Here is a 17,025-nt window from a genome sequence, read left to right as displayed (position 1 = left end):
CCAAAAAGATAGAGAGGTAGCAGAAGCTTTTTGACCTCTCCTCTGTCCAGAGTAAACGACAAACAAGGAAGAAGTTTGGCGAAAATCTTTAGTTGCCTGCAAGTAGAACTTGAGGGCACGAACTACATCCAGATTGTGTAAAAGACGTTCCTTCTTTGAAGAAGGATTTGGACACAAGGGTGGGACAACAATCTCTTGATTGATGTTCCTGTTAGTGACTACCTTAGGTAAGAACCCAGGTTTAGTACGCAGAACTACCTTGTCTGAGTGAAAAATCAGATAAGGGGAATCACAATGTAAGGCTGATAACTCAGAGACTCTTCGAGCCGAGGAAATAGCCATTAAAAACAGAACTTTCCAAGATAACATTTTTATATCAATGGAATGAAGGGGTTCAAACGGAACACCCTGTAAAACGTTAAGAACTAAGTTTAAACTCCATGGTGGAGCAACAGCTTTAAACACAGGCTTGATCCTAGCTAAAGCCTGACAAAAGGACTGGACGTCTGGATTTTCTGACAGACGTCTATGAAACAAGATGGACAGAGCTGAAATCTGTCCCTTTAATGAACTAGCTGATAAACCCTTTTCTAAACCTTCTTGTAGAAAAGACAATATCCTAGCGATCCTAACCTTACTCCAGGAGTAACCTTTGGATTCGCACCAGTATAGGTATTTCCGCCATATTTTATGGTAAATCCTTCTGGTAACAGGCTTCCTAGCCTGAATCAGGGTATCAATAACCGACTCAGAAAAACCACGTTTTGATAAAATCAAGCGTTCAATTTCCAAGCAGTCAGCTTCAGAGAAGTTAGATTTTGATGTTTGAATGGACCCTGTATCAGAAGGTCCTGTCTTAGAGGTAGAGACCAAGGCGGACAGAATGACATGTCCACTAGATCTGCATACCAAGTCCTGCGTGGCCAAGCAGGTGCTATTAGAATTACTGATGCTCTCTCCTGTTTGATTTTGGCAATCAATCGAGGAAGCAGCGGGAAGGGTGGAAACACATAAGCCATCCTGAAGTTCCAAGGTGCTGTCAAAGCATCTATCAGAACTGCTCCCGGATCCCTGGATCTGGACCCGTAGCGAGGAAGTTTGGCGTTCTGGCGAGACGCCATGAGATCTATCTCTGGTTTGCCCCAACGTCGAAGTATTTGGGCAAAGACCTCCGGATGAAGTTCCCACTCCCCCGGATGAAGAGTCTGGCGACTCAAGAAATCCGCCTCCCAGTTCTCCACTCCCGGGATGTGGATTGCTGACAGGTGGCAAGAGTGAGACTCTGCCCAGCGAATTATCTTTGATACTTCCATCATTGCTAGGGAGCTTCTTGTCCCTCCCTGATGGTTGATGTAAGCTACAGTCGTGATGTTGTCCGACTGAAACCTGATGAACCCCCGAGTTATTAACTGGGGCCAAGCCAGAAGGGCATTGAGAACTGCTCTCAATTCCAGAATGTTTATTGGAAGGAGACTCTCCTCCTGATTCCATAGTCCCTGAGCCTTCAGAGAATTCCAGACAGCGCCCCAACCTAGTAGGCTGGCGTCTGTTGTTACAATTGTCCAGTCTGGCCTGCTGAATGGCATCCCCCTGGACAGGTGTGGCCGATGAAGCCACCATAGAAGAGAATTTCTGGTCTCTTGATTCAGATTCAGAGTAGGGGACAAATCTGAGTAATCCCCATTCCACTGACTTAGCATGCATAATTGCAGCGGTCTGAGGTGTAGGCGTGCAAAAGGTACTATGTCCATTGCCGCTACCATTAAGCCGATCACCTCCATGCATTGAGCTACTGACGGGTGTTGAATGGAATGAAGGACGCGGCATGCATTTTGAAGTTTTGTTAACCTGTCTTCTGTCAGGTAAATCTTCATTTCTACAGAATCTATAAGAGTCCCCAAGAATGGAACTCTTGTGAGAGGAAAGAGAGAACTCTTCTTTTCGTTCACTTTCCATCCATGCGACCTTAGAAATGCCAGAACTAACTCTGTATGAGACTTGGCAGTTTGAAAGCTTGAAGCTTGTATTAGAATGTCGTCTAGGTACGGAGCTACCGAAATCCCTCGCGGTCTTAGTACCGCTAGAAGGGCACCCAGAACCTTTGTGAAGATTCTTGGAGCCGTAGTCAATCCGAATGGAAGAGCTACAAACTGGTAGTGCCTGTCTAAGAAGGCAAACCTTAGATACCGGTGATGATCTTTGTGGATCGGTATGTGAAGGTAAGCATCCTTTAAATCCACTGTGGTCATGTACTGACCCTCTTGGATCATGGGTAAGATTGTCCGAATAGTTTCCATTTTGAACGATGGAACTCTTAGGAATTTGTTTAGAGTCTTTAAATCTAAGATTGGCCTGAAAGTTCCCTCTTTTTTGGGAACCACAAACAGGTTTGAGTAGAACCCTTGTCCTTGTTCCGACCACGGAACCGGATGGATCACTCCCATTGTTAACAGATCTTGTACGCAGCGTAGAAACGCTTCTTTCTTTATCTGGTTTGTTGACAACCTTGACAGATGAAATCTCCCTCTTGGGGGAGATAATTTGAAGTCTAGAAGGTATCCCTGAGATATGATCTCTAGTGCCCAGGGATCCTGAACATCTCTTGCCCAGGCCTGGGCGAAAAGAGAGAGTCTGCCCCCTACTAGATCCGGTCCCGGATCGGGGGCTCTCGGTTCATGCTGTCTTTGGGGCAGCAGCAGGTTTCCTGGCCTGCTTGCTTTTGTTCCAGGACTGGTTAGGCTTCCAGCCTTGCCTGTAACGAGCAACAGCTCCTTCCTGTTTTGGTGCAGTGGAGGTTGATGCTGCTCCTGTTTTGAAATTCCGAAAGGGACGAAAATTAGACTGTCTAGCCTTAGCTTTGGCCTTGTCTTGAGGTAGGGCGTGGCCCTTACCTCCCGTAATGTCAGCGATAATTTCTTTCAAACCGGGCCCGAATAAGGACTGCCCCTTGAAAGGTATATTAAGTAATTTGGACTTAGAAGTAACATCAGCTGACCAGGATTTTAGCCACAGTGCTCTGCGTGCCTGTATGGCGAATCCTGAGTTCTTAGCCGTAAGTTTGGTTAAATGTACTACGGCCTCCGAAATGAAAGAATTAGCTAGTTTAAGGACTCTAAGCCTGTCCGTAATGTCGTCTAGCGTAGAGGAACTAAGGTTCTCTTCAAGCGACTCAATCCAAAATGCTGCCGCAGCCGTAATCGGCGCGATACATGCAAGGGGTTGTAATATAAAACCTTGTTGAACAAACATTTTCTTAAGGTAACCCTCTAATTTTTTATCCATTGGATCTGAGAAAGCACAGCTATCCTCCACCGGGATAGTGGTACGCTTAGCTAAAGTAGAAACTGCTCCCTCCACCTTGGGGACCGTTTGCCATAAGTCCCGAGTGGTGGCGTGTATTGGAAACATCTTTCTAAATATTGGAGGGGGTGAGAACGGCACACCGGGTCTATCCCACTCCTTAGTAACAATTTCAGTTAGTCTCTTAGGTATAGGAAAAACGTCAGTACTCGCCGGTACCGCAAAGTATTTATCCAACCTACACAGTTTCTCTGGTATTGCAACGGTGTTACAATCGTTGAGAGCTGCTAAGACCTCCCCTAGTAATACGCGGAGGTTCTCCAATTTAAATTTAAAATTTGAAATATCTGAGTCCAATCTGTTTGGATCAGAACCGTCACCCACAGAATGAAGCTCTCCGTCCTCATGCTCTGCGAGCTGTGACGCAGTATCAGACATGGCCCTAGCATTGTACAAAACTTCAGTCATAACAGTAGCCATATCTTGTAATGTTATCTGTAATGGCCGCCCAGATGTACTAGGCGCCAAAATATCACGCACCTCCCGGGCGGGAGATGCAGGTACTGTCGCGTGAGGCGAGTTAGTCGGCATAACTCTCCCCTCGCTGTTTGGTGAAATTTGTTCACATTGTACAGATTGACTTTTATTTAAAGTAGCATCAATACAGTTAGTACATAAATTTCTATTGGGCTCCACCTTGGCATTGGAACAAATGACACAGATATCTTCCTCTGAGTCAGACATGTTTAACACACTAGCAAAAAAACTTACAACTTGGTTATAATCTTTTTTAGCAAAAAAACGCACTGTGCCTCAAAGAGGTACTAACGATTAAATGACAGTTGAAATAATGAACTGAAAAACAGTTATTGCATCAAACTTTAAAACAACACAACTTTTAGCAAAGGTTTGTTCCCATTAGTAAAAAACAACACTAATTAAATTTGTACATAAGAAAACAAAACAACGTTTTTTTATACACAGTCACTATAAGAATTCTCACAGCTCTGCTGAGAGAATTTACCTCCCTTCAAAGAAGTTTGAAGACCCCTGAGATCTGTCAGAGATGAACCGGATCATGCAGGAAATATAAAAGTAGCTGACTGGAATTTTTTGATGCGTAGCAAAGAGCGCCAAAAACGGCCCCTCCCTCTCCCACACAGCAGTGAAGAGAAACGAAACTGTCACAATTAAAGCAAAAAAACTGCCAAGTGGAAAATAATGCCCAAATATTTATTCACACAGTACCTCAGCAATGTAAACGATTCTACATTCCAGCAAAAACGTTTAACATGAGAATAGTTATTAAAAGGATTAGTGACCTTTAACACAGTAGTTCCGGTGAAATACCATCCCCAGAATACTGAAGTGTATACATACATGTCATTTTAACGGTATGGCAGGCTTTTCTCATCAATTCCATTCAGAAAATAAAAACTGCCACATACCTCAATGCAGATTCATCTGCCCGCTGTCCCCTGATCTGAAGCCTTTACCTCCCTCAGATGGTCGAGAACAGCAATATGATCTTAACGACTCCGGTTAAAATCATAGTAAAAAATCTCTGTCAGATTCTTCCTCAAACTCTGCCAGAGAAGTAATAACACGCTCCGGTGCTATTTTAAAATAACAAACTTTTGATTGAAGTCATAAAAACTAAGTATAATCACCATAGTCCTCTCACACATCCTATCTAGTCGTTGGGTGCAAGAGAATGACTGGGACTGACGTAGAGGGGAGGAGCTATATGCAGCTCTGCTGGGTGAATCCTCTTGCATTTCCTGTTGGGGAGGAGTTATATCCCAGAAGTAATGATGACCCGTGGACTGATCACACATAACAGAAGAAACAAATATATACCCATTTCAATTATTTATTTTTACCAGTGAAACCAATATAACATCTCAACATTCACAAATATACATTTCTGACATTCAAAAACAAAACAAAAACAAATCAGTGACCAATATAGCCACCTTTCTTTGCAAGGACACTCAAAAGCCTGCCATCCATGGATTCTGTCAGTGTTTTGATCTGTTCACCATCAACATTGCGTGCAGCAGCAACCACAGCCTCCCAGACACTGTTCAGAGAGGTGTACTGTTTTCCCTCCTTGTAAATCTCACATTTGATGATGGACCACAGGTTCTCAATGGGGTTCAGATCAGGTGAACAAGGAGGCCATGTCATTAGATTTTCTTCTTTTATACCCTTTCTTGCCAGCCACGCTGTGGAGTACTTGGACGCGTGTGATGGAGCATTGTCCTGCATTAAAATCATGTTTTTCTTGAAGGATGCAGACTTCTTCCTGTACCACTGCTTGAAGAAGGTGTCTTCCAGAAACTGGCAGTAGGACTGGGAGTTGAGCTTGACTCCATCCTCAACCCGAAAAGGCCCCACAAGCTCATCTTTGATGATACCAGCCCAAACCAGTACTCCACCTCCACCTTGCTGGCGTCTGAGTCGGACTGGAGCTCTCTGCCCTTTACCAATCCAGCCACGGGCCCATCCATCTGGCCCATCAAGACTCACTCTCATTTCATCAGTCCATAAAACCTTAGAAAAATCAGTCTTGAGATATTTCTTGGCCCAGTCTTGACGTTTCAGCTTGTGTGTCTTGTTCAGTGGTGGTCGTCTTTCAGCCTTTCTTACCTTGGCCATGTCTCTGAGTATTGCACACCTTGTGCTTTTGGGCACTGCAGTGATGTTGCAGCTCTGAAATATGGCCAAACTGGTGGCAAGTGGCATCTTGGCAGCTGCACGCTTGACTTTTCTCAGTTCATGGGCAGTTATTTTGCGCCTTGGTTTTTCCACACGCTTCTTGCGACCCTGTTGACTATTTTGAATGAAACGCTTGATTGTTCGATGATCACGCTTCAGAAGCTTTGCAATTTTAAGAGTGCTGTATCCCTCTGCAAGATATCTCACTATTTTTGACTTTTCTGAGCCTGTCAAGTCCTTCTTTTGACCCATTTTGCCAAAGGAAAGGAAGTTGCCTAATAATTATGCACACCTGATATAGGGTGTTGATGTCATTAGACCACACCCCTTCTCATTACAGAGATGCACATCACCTAATATGCTTAATTGGTAGTAGGCTTTCGAGCCTATACAGCTTGGAGTAAGACAACATGCATAAAGAGGATGATGTGGTCAAAATACTCATTTGCCTAATAATTCTGCACTCCCTGTATACAGGGGTATGGGCAGTAGGTGTATATACAGGGGTATGAGCAGTAAGTGTATATACAGGGGTATGGGCAGTAGGTGTATATACAGGGGTATGGGCAGTAAGTGTATATACAGGGGTATGGGCAGTAGGTGTATATACAGGGGTATGGGCAGTAGGTGTATATACAGGGGTATTGGCAGTAGGTGTATATACAGGGGTATGGGCAGTAGGTGTATATACAGGGGTATGGGCAGTAAGTGTATACACAGGGGTATGAGCAGTAAGTGTATATACAGAGGTATGAGCAGTAAGTGTATATACAGGGGTATGGGCAGTAAGTGTATATACAGGGGTATGGGCAGTAAGTGTATATACAGGGGTATGAGCAGTAAGTGTATATACAGAGGTATGCGCAGTAAGTGTATATACAGGGGTATGGGCAGTAAGTGTATATACAAAGGTATGAGCAGTATGTGTATATACAGGGGTATGAGCAGTAAGTGTATATACAGGGGTATGGGCAGTAGGTGTATATGCAGGGGTATGGGCAGTAGGTGTATATGCAGCGGTATGGGCAGTAGGTGTATATACAGGGGTATGGGCAGTAAGTGTATATACAGGGGTATGGGCAGTAGGTGTATATACAGAGGTATGAGTGCTGTATCCCTCTGCAAGATATCTCACTATTTTTGACTTTTCTGAGCCTGTCAAGTCCTTCTTTTGACCCATTTTGCCAAAGGAAAGGAAGTTGCCTAATAATTATGCACACCTGATATAGGGTGTTGATGTCATTAGACCACACCCCTTCTCATTACAGAGATGCACATCACCTAATATGCTTAATTGGTAGTAGGCTTTCGAGCCTATACAGCTTGGAGTAAGACAACATGCATAAAGAGGATCATGTGGTCAAAATACTCATTTGCCTAATAATTCTGCACTCCCTGTATACAGGGGTATGGGCAGTAGGTGTATATACAGGGGTATGAGCAGTAAGTGTATATACAGGGGTATGGGCAGTAGGTGTATATACAGGGGTATGGGCAGTAAGTGTATATACAGGGGTATGGGCAGTAGGTGTATATACAGGGGTATGGGCAGTAGGTGTATATACAGGGGTATGGGCAGTAGGTGTATATACAGGGGTATGGGCAGTAGGTGTATATACAGGGGTATGGGCAGTAAGTGTATATACAGGGGTATGGGCAGTAAGTGTATATACAGGGGTATGAGCAGTAAGTGTATATACAGAGGTATGCGCAGTAAGTGTATATACAGAGGTATGCGCAGTAAGTGTATATACAGGGGTATGGGCAGTAAGTGTATATACAAAGGTATGAGCAGTAAGTGTATATACAGGGGTATGAGCAGTAAGTGTATATACAGGGGTATGGGCAGTAGGTGTATATACAGGGGTATGGGCAGTAGGTGTATATACAGAGGTATGAGCAGTAAGTGTATATACAGGGGTATGGGCAGTAAGTGTATATACAGGGGTATGGGCAGTAGGTGTATATACAGGGGTATGGGCAGTAAGTGTATATACAGGGGTATGGGCAGTAGGTGTATATACAGGGGTATGGGCAGTAAGTGTATATACAGGGGTATGGGCAGTAGGTGTATATGCAGGGGTATGGGCAGTAGGTGTATATGCAGCGGTATGGGCAGTAGGTGTATATGCAGGGGTATGGGCAGTAGGTGAATATGCAGGGGTATGGGCAGTAGGTGTATATACAGGGGTATGGGCAGTAGGTGTATATACAGGGGTATGGGCAGTTGGTGTATATACAGGGGTATGGGCAGTAAGTGTATATACAGGGGTATGGGCAGTAAGTGTATATACAAGGGTATGGGCAGTAAGTGTATATACAGGGGTATGGGCAGTAGGTGTATATACAGAGGTATGAGCAGTAAGTATATATACAGGGGTATGAGCAGTAAGTGTATATACAGGGGTATGGGCAGTAGGTGTATATACAGGGGTATGGGCAGTAGGTGTATATACAGAGGTATGAGCAGTAAGTGTATATACAGAGGTATGAGCAGTAAGTGTATATACAGGGGTATGAGCAGTAAGTGTATATACAGGGGTATGGGCAGTAAGTGTATATACAGGGGTATGGGCAGTAGGTGTATATACAGGGGTATGGGCAGTAGGTGTATATACAGGGGTATGGGCAGTACGTGTATATACAGGGGTATGGGCAGTAAGTGTATATATAGGGGTATGGGCAGTAAGTGTATATATAGGGGTATGGGCAGTAAGTGTATATATAGGGGTATGGGCAGTAAGTGTATTATATACAGGGGTATGGGCAGTAAGTGTATATACAGGGGTATGGGCAGTAAGTGTATTTCTTTCATGTAATTAGCAAGAGTCCATGAGCTAGTGACGTATGGGATATACATTCCTACCAGGAGGGGCAAAGTTTCCCAAACCTCAAAATGCCTATAAATACACCCCTCACCACACCCACAAATCAGTTTTACAAACTTTGCCTCCCATGGAGGTGGTGAAGTAAGTTTGTGCTAGATTCTATGTTGATATGCGCTTCGCAGCAGGCTGGAGCCCGGTTTTCCTCTCAGCGTGCAGTGAATGTCAGAGGGATGTGAGAGAGTATTGCCTATTTGAATACCATGGTCTTCCTCTAGGGGATCTATTTCATAGGTTCTCTGTTATCGGTCGTAGAGATTCATCTCTTACCTCCCTTTTCAGATCGACGATATACTCTTATATATACCATTACCTCTACTGATTCTCGTTTCAGTACTGGTTTGGCTTTCTACTACATGTAGATGAGTGTCCGGGGGTAAGTAAGTCTTATTTTTGTGACACTCTAAGCTATGGTTGGGCACTTTTATATAAAGTTCTAAATATATGTATTCAAACATTTATTTGCCTTGATTCAGGATGTTCAACATTCCTTATTTCAGACAGTCAGTTTCATTATTTGGGATAATGCATTTGAATAATCAATTTTTCTTACCTTAAAATTAGACTTTTTCTTCTGTGGGCTGTTAGGCTCGCGGGGGCTGAAAATGCTTCATTTTATTGCGTCATTCTCGGCGCAGACTTTTTTGGCGCAAAAGTTTTATTTGTCATTTCCGGCGTCAAACGTGTCGCCGGAAGTTGCGTCATTTTTTTGACGTTTTTGCGCCAAAAATGTCGGCGTTACCGGATGTGGCGTCATTTTTGGCGCTTAAAACATTTAGGCGCCAAATAATGTGGGCGTCTTTTTTGGCGCTAAAAAATATGGGCGTCATTATTGTCTCCACATTATTTAAGTCTCATTGTTTATTTGCTTCTGGTTGCTAGAAGCTTGTTCATTGGCATTTTTTTCCCATTCCTGAAACTGTCTTTTAAGGAATTTGATCAATTTTGCTTTATATATTGTTTTTTTCTATTACATATTGCAAGATGTCTCAGATTGACCCTGAATCAGAAGATACTTCTGGAAAATCACTGCCTGATGCTGGATCTACCAAAGTTAAGTGTATTTGTTGTAAACTTGTGGTATCTGTTCCTCCGGCTGTTGTTTGTAATGAATGTCATGACAAACTTGTTAATGCAGATAATATTTCCTTTAGTAATGTTCCATTACCTGTTGCTGTTCCATCAACATCTAATACTCAGGGTGTTCCTGATAACATAAGAGATTTTGTTTCTAAATCTATTAAGAAGGCTATATCTGTTATTCCTCCTTCTAGTAAACGTAAAAGGTCTTTTAAAACTTCTCATTTTTCAGATGAATTTTTAAATGAACATCATCATTCTGATAATGATTCCTCTGGTTCAGAGGATTCTGTTTCAGAGGTTGATACTGATAAAGCTTCATATTTATTTAAAATGGAATTTATTCGTTCTTTGCTTAAAGAAGTATTAATTGCATTAGAAATAGAGGAATCTGGTCCTCTTGATACTAAATCTAAACATTTGAATACGGTTTTTAAACCTCCTGTAGTTATTCCAGAGGTTTTTCCCGTCCCTTATGCTATTTCTGAAGTAATTTCTAGGGAATGGAATAATTTGGGTAATTCATTTACTCCTTCTAAACGGTTTAAGCAATTATATCCTGTGCCATCTGACAGGTTAGAGTTTTGGGACAAAATCCCTAAGGTTGATGGGGCTATCTCTACTCTTGCTAAAGTACTACTATTCCTACGGCAGATAGTACTTCCTTTAAGGATCCTTTAGATAGGAAAATTGAGTCCTTTCTAAGAAAAGCTTACTTATGTTCAGGTAATCTTCTTAGACCTGCTATATCTTTGGCGGATGTTGCTGCAGCCTCAACTTTCTGGTTGGAAGCTTTAGCACCACAAGTAACAGATCATAATACTCATAGCATTGTTAATCTTCTTCAACATGCTAATAACTTTATTTGTGATGCCATCTTTGATATCATTAGGGTTGATGTCAGGTATATGTCTTTAGCTATTTTAGCTAGAAGAGCTTTATGGCTTAAAACTTGGAATGCTGATATGTCTTCTAAGTCAACTTTGCTTTCCCTTTCTTTCCAGGGTAATAAATTGTTTGGTTCACATTCGGATTCTATTATTTCAACTGTTACTGGGGGGAAAGGAACTTTTTTACCACAGGATAAAAAATCTAAAGGTAAATTTAGGTCTGCTAATCGTTTTCGTTCCTTTCGTAACAATAAGGAACAAAAGCCTGATCCTTCCCCTACAGAAGCGGTATCAGTTTGGAAACCATCTCCAGTCTGGAATAAATCCAAGCCTTTTAGAAAGCCAAAGCCAGCTCCCAAGTCCACATGAAGGTGCGGCCCTCATTCCAGCCCAGCTGGTAGGGGGCAGATTACGATTTTTCAAAGAAATTTGGATCAATTCGATTCACAATCTTTGGATCCAGAACACTGTTTCACAAGGGTACAGAATAGGCTTCAAGATAAGGCCTCCTGCAAAAAGATTTTTTCTTTCCCGTGTCCCAATAAATCCAGTGAAGGGTCAAGCATTTCTGAAATGTGTTTCAGATCTAGAGTTGGCTTGAGTAATTATGCCAGTTCCAGTTCTGGAACAGGGGCTGGGGTTTTACTCAAATCTCTTCATTGTACCAAAGAATGAGAATTCCTTCAGGCCAGTTCTGGATTTAAAAATATTGAATCGTTATGTAAGGATACCAACATTCAAAATGGTAACTATAAGGACTATTCTGCCTTTTTTTCAGCAAGGGCATTATATGTCCACAATAGATTTACAAGATGCATATCTGCATATTCCGATTCATCCAGATCACTATCAGTTTCTGAGATTCTCTTTCCTAGACAAGCATTACCAGTTTGTGGCTCTGCCGTTTGGCTTAGCAACAGCACCAAGGATTTTTACAAAGGTTCTCGGTGCCCTTCTATCTGTAATCAGAGAACAGGGTATTGTGGTATTTCCTTATTTGGACAATATCTTGGTACTTGCTCAGTCTTCACATTTAGCAGAATCTCATACGAATCGACTTGTATTGTTTCTTCAAGAACATGGTTGGAGGATCAATTTACCAAAGAGTTTGTTGATTCCTCAGACAAGGGTAACCTTTTTAGGTTTCCAGATAGATTCAGTGTCCATTACTCTGTCTCTGACGGACAAGAGACGTCTGAAATTGGTTTCAGCTTGTCGAAACCTTCAGTCTCAATCATTCCCTTCGGTAGCCTTATGCATGGAAATTCTAGGTCTTATGACTGCTGCATCGGACGCGATCCCCTTTGCTCGTTTCCACATGCGACCTCTTCAGCTCTGTATGCTGAACCAGTGGTGCAGGGATTATACAAAGATATCTTAATTAATATCTTTAAAACCGATTGTACGACACTCTCTGACGTGGTGGACAGACCACCATCGTTTAGTTCAGGGGGCTTCTTTTGTTCTTCCGACCTGGACTGTGATCTCAACAGATTTAAGTCTGACAGGTTGGGGAGCTGTTTGGGGGTCTCTGATAGCACAAGGGGTTTGGGAATCTCAGGAGGCGAGATTACCAATCAACATTTTGGAACTCCGTGCAATTTTCAGAGCTCTTCAGTCGTGGCCTCTTCTAAAGAGAGAGTCGTTCATTTGTTTTCAGACGGACAATGTCACAACCGTGGCATATGTCAATCATCAAGGAGGGACTCACAGTCCTCTGGCTATGAAAGAAGTATCTCGAATACTTGTATGGGCGGAATCCAGCTCCTGTCTAATTTCTGCAGTTCATATCCCAGGTATAGACAATTGGGAAGCGGATTATCTCAGTCGCCAAACATTACATCCGGGCGAATGGTCTCTTCACCCAGAGGTATTTCGTCAGATTGTCCAAATGTGGGGACTTCCAGAAATAGATCTGATGGCTTCTCATCTAAACAAGAAACTTCCCAGGTATCTGTCCAGATCCAGGGATCCTCAGGCGGAAGCAGTGGATGCATTGTCACTTCCTTGGAAGTATCATCCTGCCTATATCTTTCCGCCTCTAGTTCTTCTTCCAAGAGTGATTTCAAAGATTCTAAAGGAGCATTCGTTTGTTCTGCTGGTGGCTCCAGCATGGCCTCACAGGTTTTGGTATGCGGATCTTGTCCGGATGGCTACTTGCCAACCGTGGACTCTTCCGTTAAGACCAGACCTTCTATCGCAAGGTCCTTTTTTTCCATCAGGATCTCAAATCCTTAAATTTGAAGGTATGGAGATTGAACGCTTGATTCTCAGTCATAGAGGTTTCTCTGACTCCGTAATTAATACTATGTTACAGGCTCGTAAATCTGTATCTAGGAAGATATATTATCGAGTCTGGAAGACTTACATTTCTTGGTGTTCTTCTCATCATTTTTCTTGGTGTTCTTTTAGAATTGCTAGAATTTTACAGTTTCTTCAGGATGGTTTGGATAAAGGTTTGTCTGCAAGTTCCTTGAAGGGACAAATCTCTGCTCTTTCTGTTCTTTTTCACAGAAAGATTGCTAGTCTTCCTGATATTCATTGTTTTGTACAGGCTTTGGTTCGTTTAAAACCTGTTATTAAGTCAATTTCTCCTCCTTGGAGTTTGAATTTGGTTCTGGGGGCTCTTCAAGCTCCTCCGTTTGAACCTATGCCTTTGCTGGACATTAAATTACTTTCTTGGAAAGTTTTGTTTCTTTTGGCCATCTCTTCTGCTAGAAGAGTTTCTGAATTATCTGCTCTTTCTTGTGAGTCTCCTTTTCTGATTTTTCATCAGGATAAGGCGGTGTTGCGAACTTCATTTAAATTTTTACCTAAGGTTGTGAATTCTTAACAACATTAGTAGAGAAATTGTGGTTCCTTCATTGTGTCCTAATCCTAAGAATTCTAAGGAAAGATCGTTGCATTCTTTGGATGTAGTTAGAGTTTTGAAATATTATGTTGAAGCTACTAAAGATTTCCGAAAGACTTCTAGTCTATTTGTTATCTTTTCTGGTTCTAGGAAAGGCCAGAAGGCTTCTGCCATTTCTTTGGCATCTTGGTTAAAGTCTTTGATTCATCATGCTTATGTTGAGTCGGGTAGAACTCCGCCTCAAAGGATTACAGCTCATTCGACTAGGTCAGTCTCTACTTCCTGGGCATTTAAGAATGAAGCTTCGGTTGATCAGATTTGCAAAGCAGCAACTTGGTCTTCTTTGCATACTTTTACTAAATTCTACCATTTTGATGTGTTTTCTTCTTCTGAAGCAGTTTTTGGTAGAAAAGTACTTCAGGCAGCTGTTTCAGTTTGATTCTTCTGCTTATAATTTCAGGGTTTTTTTTTTCATTATAAGATTTAAACTTTGTTTTGGGTGTGGATTATTTTTCAGCGGAATTGTCTGTCTTTATTGTATCCCTCCCTCTCTAGTGACTCTTGCGTGGAAGATCCACATCTTGGGTATTCATTATCCCATACGTCACTAGCTCATGGACTTTTGCTAATTACATGAAAGAAAACATAATTTATGTAAGAACTTACCTGATAAATTAATTTCTTTCATATTAGCAAGAGTCCATGAGGCCTACCCTTTTTGAGGTGGTTATGATTTTTTGTATAAAGCACAATTATTCCAATTCCTTTATTTTTATGCTTTCGCACTTTTTTCTTATCACCCCACTTCTTGGCTATTCGTTAAACTGATTTGTGGGTGTGGTGAGGGGTGTATTTGTAGGCATTTTGAGGTTTGGGAAACTTTGCCCCTCCTGGTAGGAATGTATATCCCATACGTCACTAGCTCATGGACTCTTGCTAATATGAAAGAAATGAATTTATCAGGTAAGTTCTTACATAAATTATGTTATACAGGGGTATGGGCAGTAAGTGTATATACAGGGGTATGGGCAGTAAGTGTATATACAGGTGTATGGGCAGTAGGTGTATATACAGGGGTATGGGCAGTAAGTGTATATTCAGGGGTATGAGCAGTAAGTGTATATACAGAGGTATGGGCAGTAAGTGTATATACAGAGGTATGAGCAGTAAGTGTATATACAGGGGTATGGGCAGTAGGTGTATATACAGGGGTATGGGCAGTAGGTGTATATACAGGGGTATGGGCAGTAGGTGTATATACAGGGGTATGGGCAGTAGGTGTATATACAGGGGTATGGGCAGTAGGTGTATATACAGGGGTATGGGCAGTAGGTGTATATACAGGGGTATGGGCAGTAGGTGTATATACAGGGGTATGGGCAGTAGGTGTATATACAGGGGTATGGGCAGTAGGTGTATATACAGGGGTATGAGCAGTAAGTGTATATGCAGGGGTATGGGCAGTAGGTGTATATACAGGGGTATGGGCAGTAGGTGTATATACAGGGGTATGGGCAGTAGGTGTATATACAGGGGTATGGGCAGTAGGTGTATATACAGGGGTATGGGCAGTAAGTGTATATACAGGGGTATGGGCAGTAAGTGTATATACAGGGGTATGAGCAGTAAGTGTATATACAGGGGTATGAGCAGTAAGTGTATATACAGGGGTATGAGCAGTAAGTGTATATACAGGGGTATGAGCAGTAAGTGTATATACAGGGGTATGAGCAGTAAGTGTATATACAAGGGTATGGGCAGTAGGTGTATATACAAGGGTATGGGCAGTAGGTGTATATACAGGGGTATGGGCAGTAAGTGTATATACAGGGGTATGGGCAGTAAGTGTATATACAGGGGTATGGGCAGTAAGTGTATATACAGGGGTATGGGCAGTAAGTGTATATACAGGGGTATGGGCAGTAAGTGTATATACAGGGGTATGGGCAGTAGGTGTATATACAGGGGTATGGGCAGTAGGTGTATATACAGGGGTATGGGCAGTAGGTGTATATACATAGAGCTATGGGCAGTAGGTGTATATACATAGAGCTATGGGCAGTAGGTGTATATACATAGAGCTATGGGCAGTAAGTGTATATACATAGAGCTATGGGCAGTAAGTGTATATACAGGGGTATGGGCAGTAAGTGTATATACAGGGGTATGGGCAGTAGGTGTATATACAGGGGTATGGGCAGTAGGTGTATATACAGGGGTATGGGCAGTAGGTGTATATACAGGGGTATGGGCAGTAGGTGTATATACAGGGGTATGGGCAGTAGGTGTATATACAGAGGTATGGGCAGTAAGTGTATATACAGGGGTATGAGCAGTAAGTGTATATACAGGGGTATGGGCAGTAAGGTGTATACTACATGGGTATGGGACAGTAGGTTGTATATACATAGTGTATGGGCAGTAGTGGATATACAGAGAGCTATGGGCAGTAGGTGTATATAATAGAGCTATGGGCCCAGTAGGAATATACCAGGGGTGATGGGCAGTAAGTGAATATACAGGGGTATGGGCAGTAAGTGTATACCAGGGGTATGGGCAGTAAGTGTATATACAGGGGTATGGGCAGTAAGTGTATATCAGGGGGGTATGGGCAGTAGTGTATATACAGGGGTGTATGGGCAGGGTAAGTGTATCTCAGAGGGTATGGGCAGTAAGTGTATATACAGGGGTATGGGCAGTGGAGGTGTATATCACAGGGGTATGGGCAGTAAGTGTATATACAGGGGGTATGGGGCAGGTAGGTGTATACACAGGGGGTAGGGGCAGTAGGTTGTATATACAGGGGTATGGGCAGTAGGTGTATATTACATTGAGCTTGGGGCAGTTAGGGTGTATTTACAGGGGTATGGGCAGTAAGTGTATATACAGGGGGTATGGGCAGTAAGTGTATACACAGGGGTTATGGGCAGTAAGTGTATACACAGGGGTATGGGCAGTAAGTGTATATACAGGGGTATGGGCAGTAGGTGTATATACAGGGGTATGGGCAGTAGGTGTATATACAGGGGTATGTACAGGGGTATGGGCAGTAAGTGTATATACAGGGGTATGGGCAGTAGGTGTATATACAGGGGTATGGGCAGTAAGTGTATATACAGGGGTATGGGCAGTAGGTGTATATACAGGGGTATGGGCAGTAGGTGTATATGCAGGGGTATGGGCAGTAGGTGTATATGCAGGGGTATGGGCAGTAGGTGTATATACAGGGGTATGTACAGGGGTATGGGCAGTAGGTGTATATACAGGGGTGTGGGCAGTAAGTGTATATACAGGGGAA

The sequence above is a fragment of the Bombina bombina genome, chromosome 11 (genome assembly GCF_027579735.1).
Source record: "Bombina bombina isolate aBomBom1 chromosome 11, aBomBom1.pri, whole genome shotgun sequence".
Classification (NCBI taxonomy): domain Eukaryota; kingdom Metazoa; phylum Chordata; class Amphibia; order Anura; family Bombinatoridae; genus Bombina; species Bombina bombina.
The sequence above is the reverse complement of the archived record's forward strand: the minus strand, read 5'-3'. Positions refer to the sequence as shown.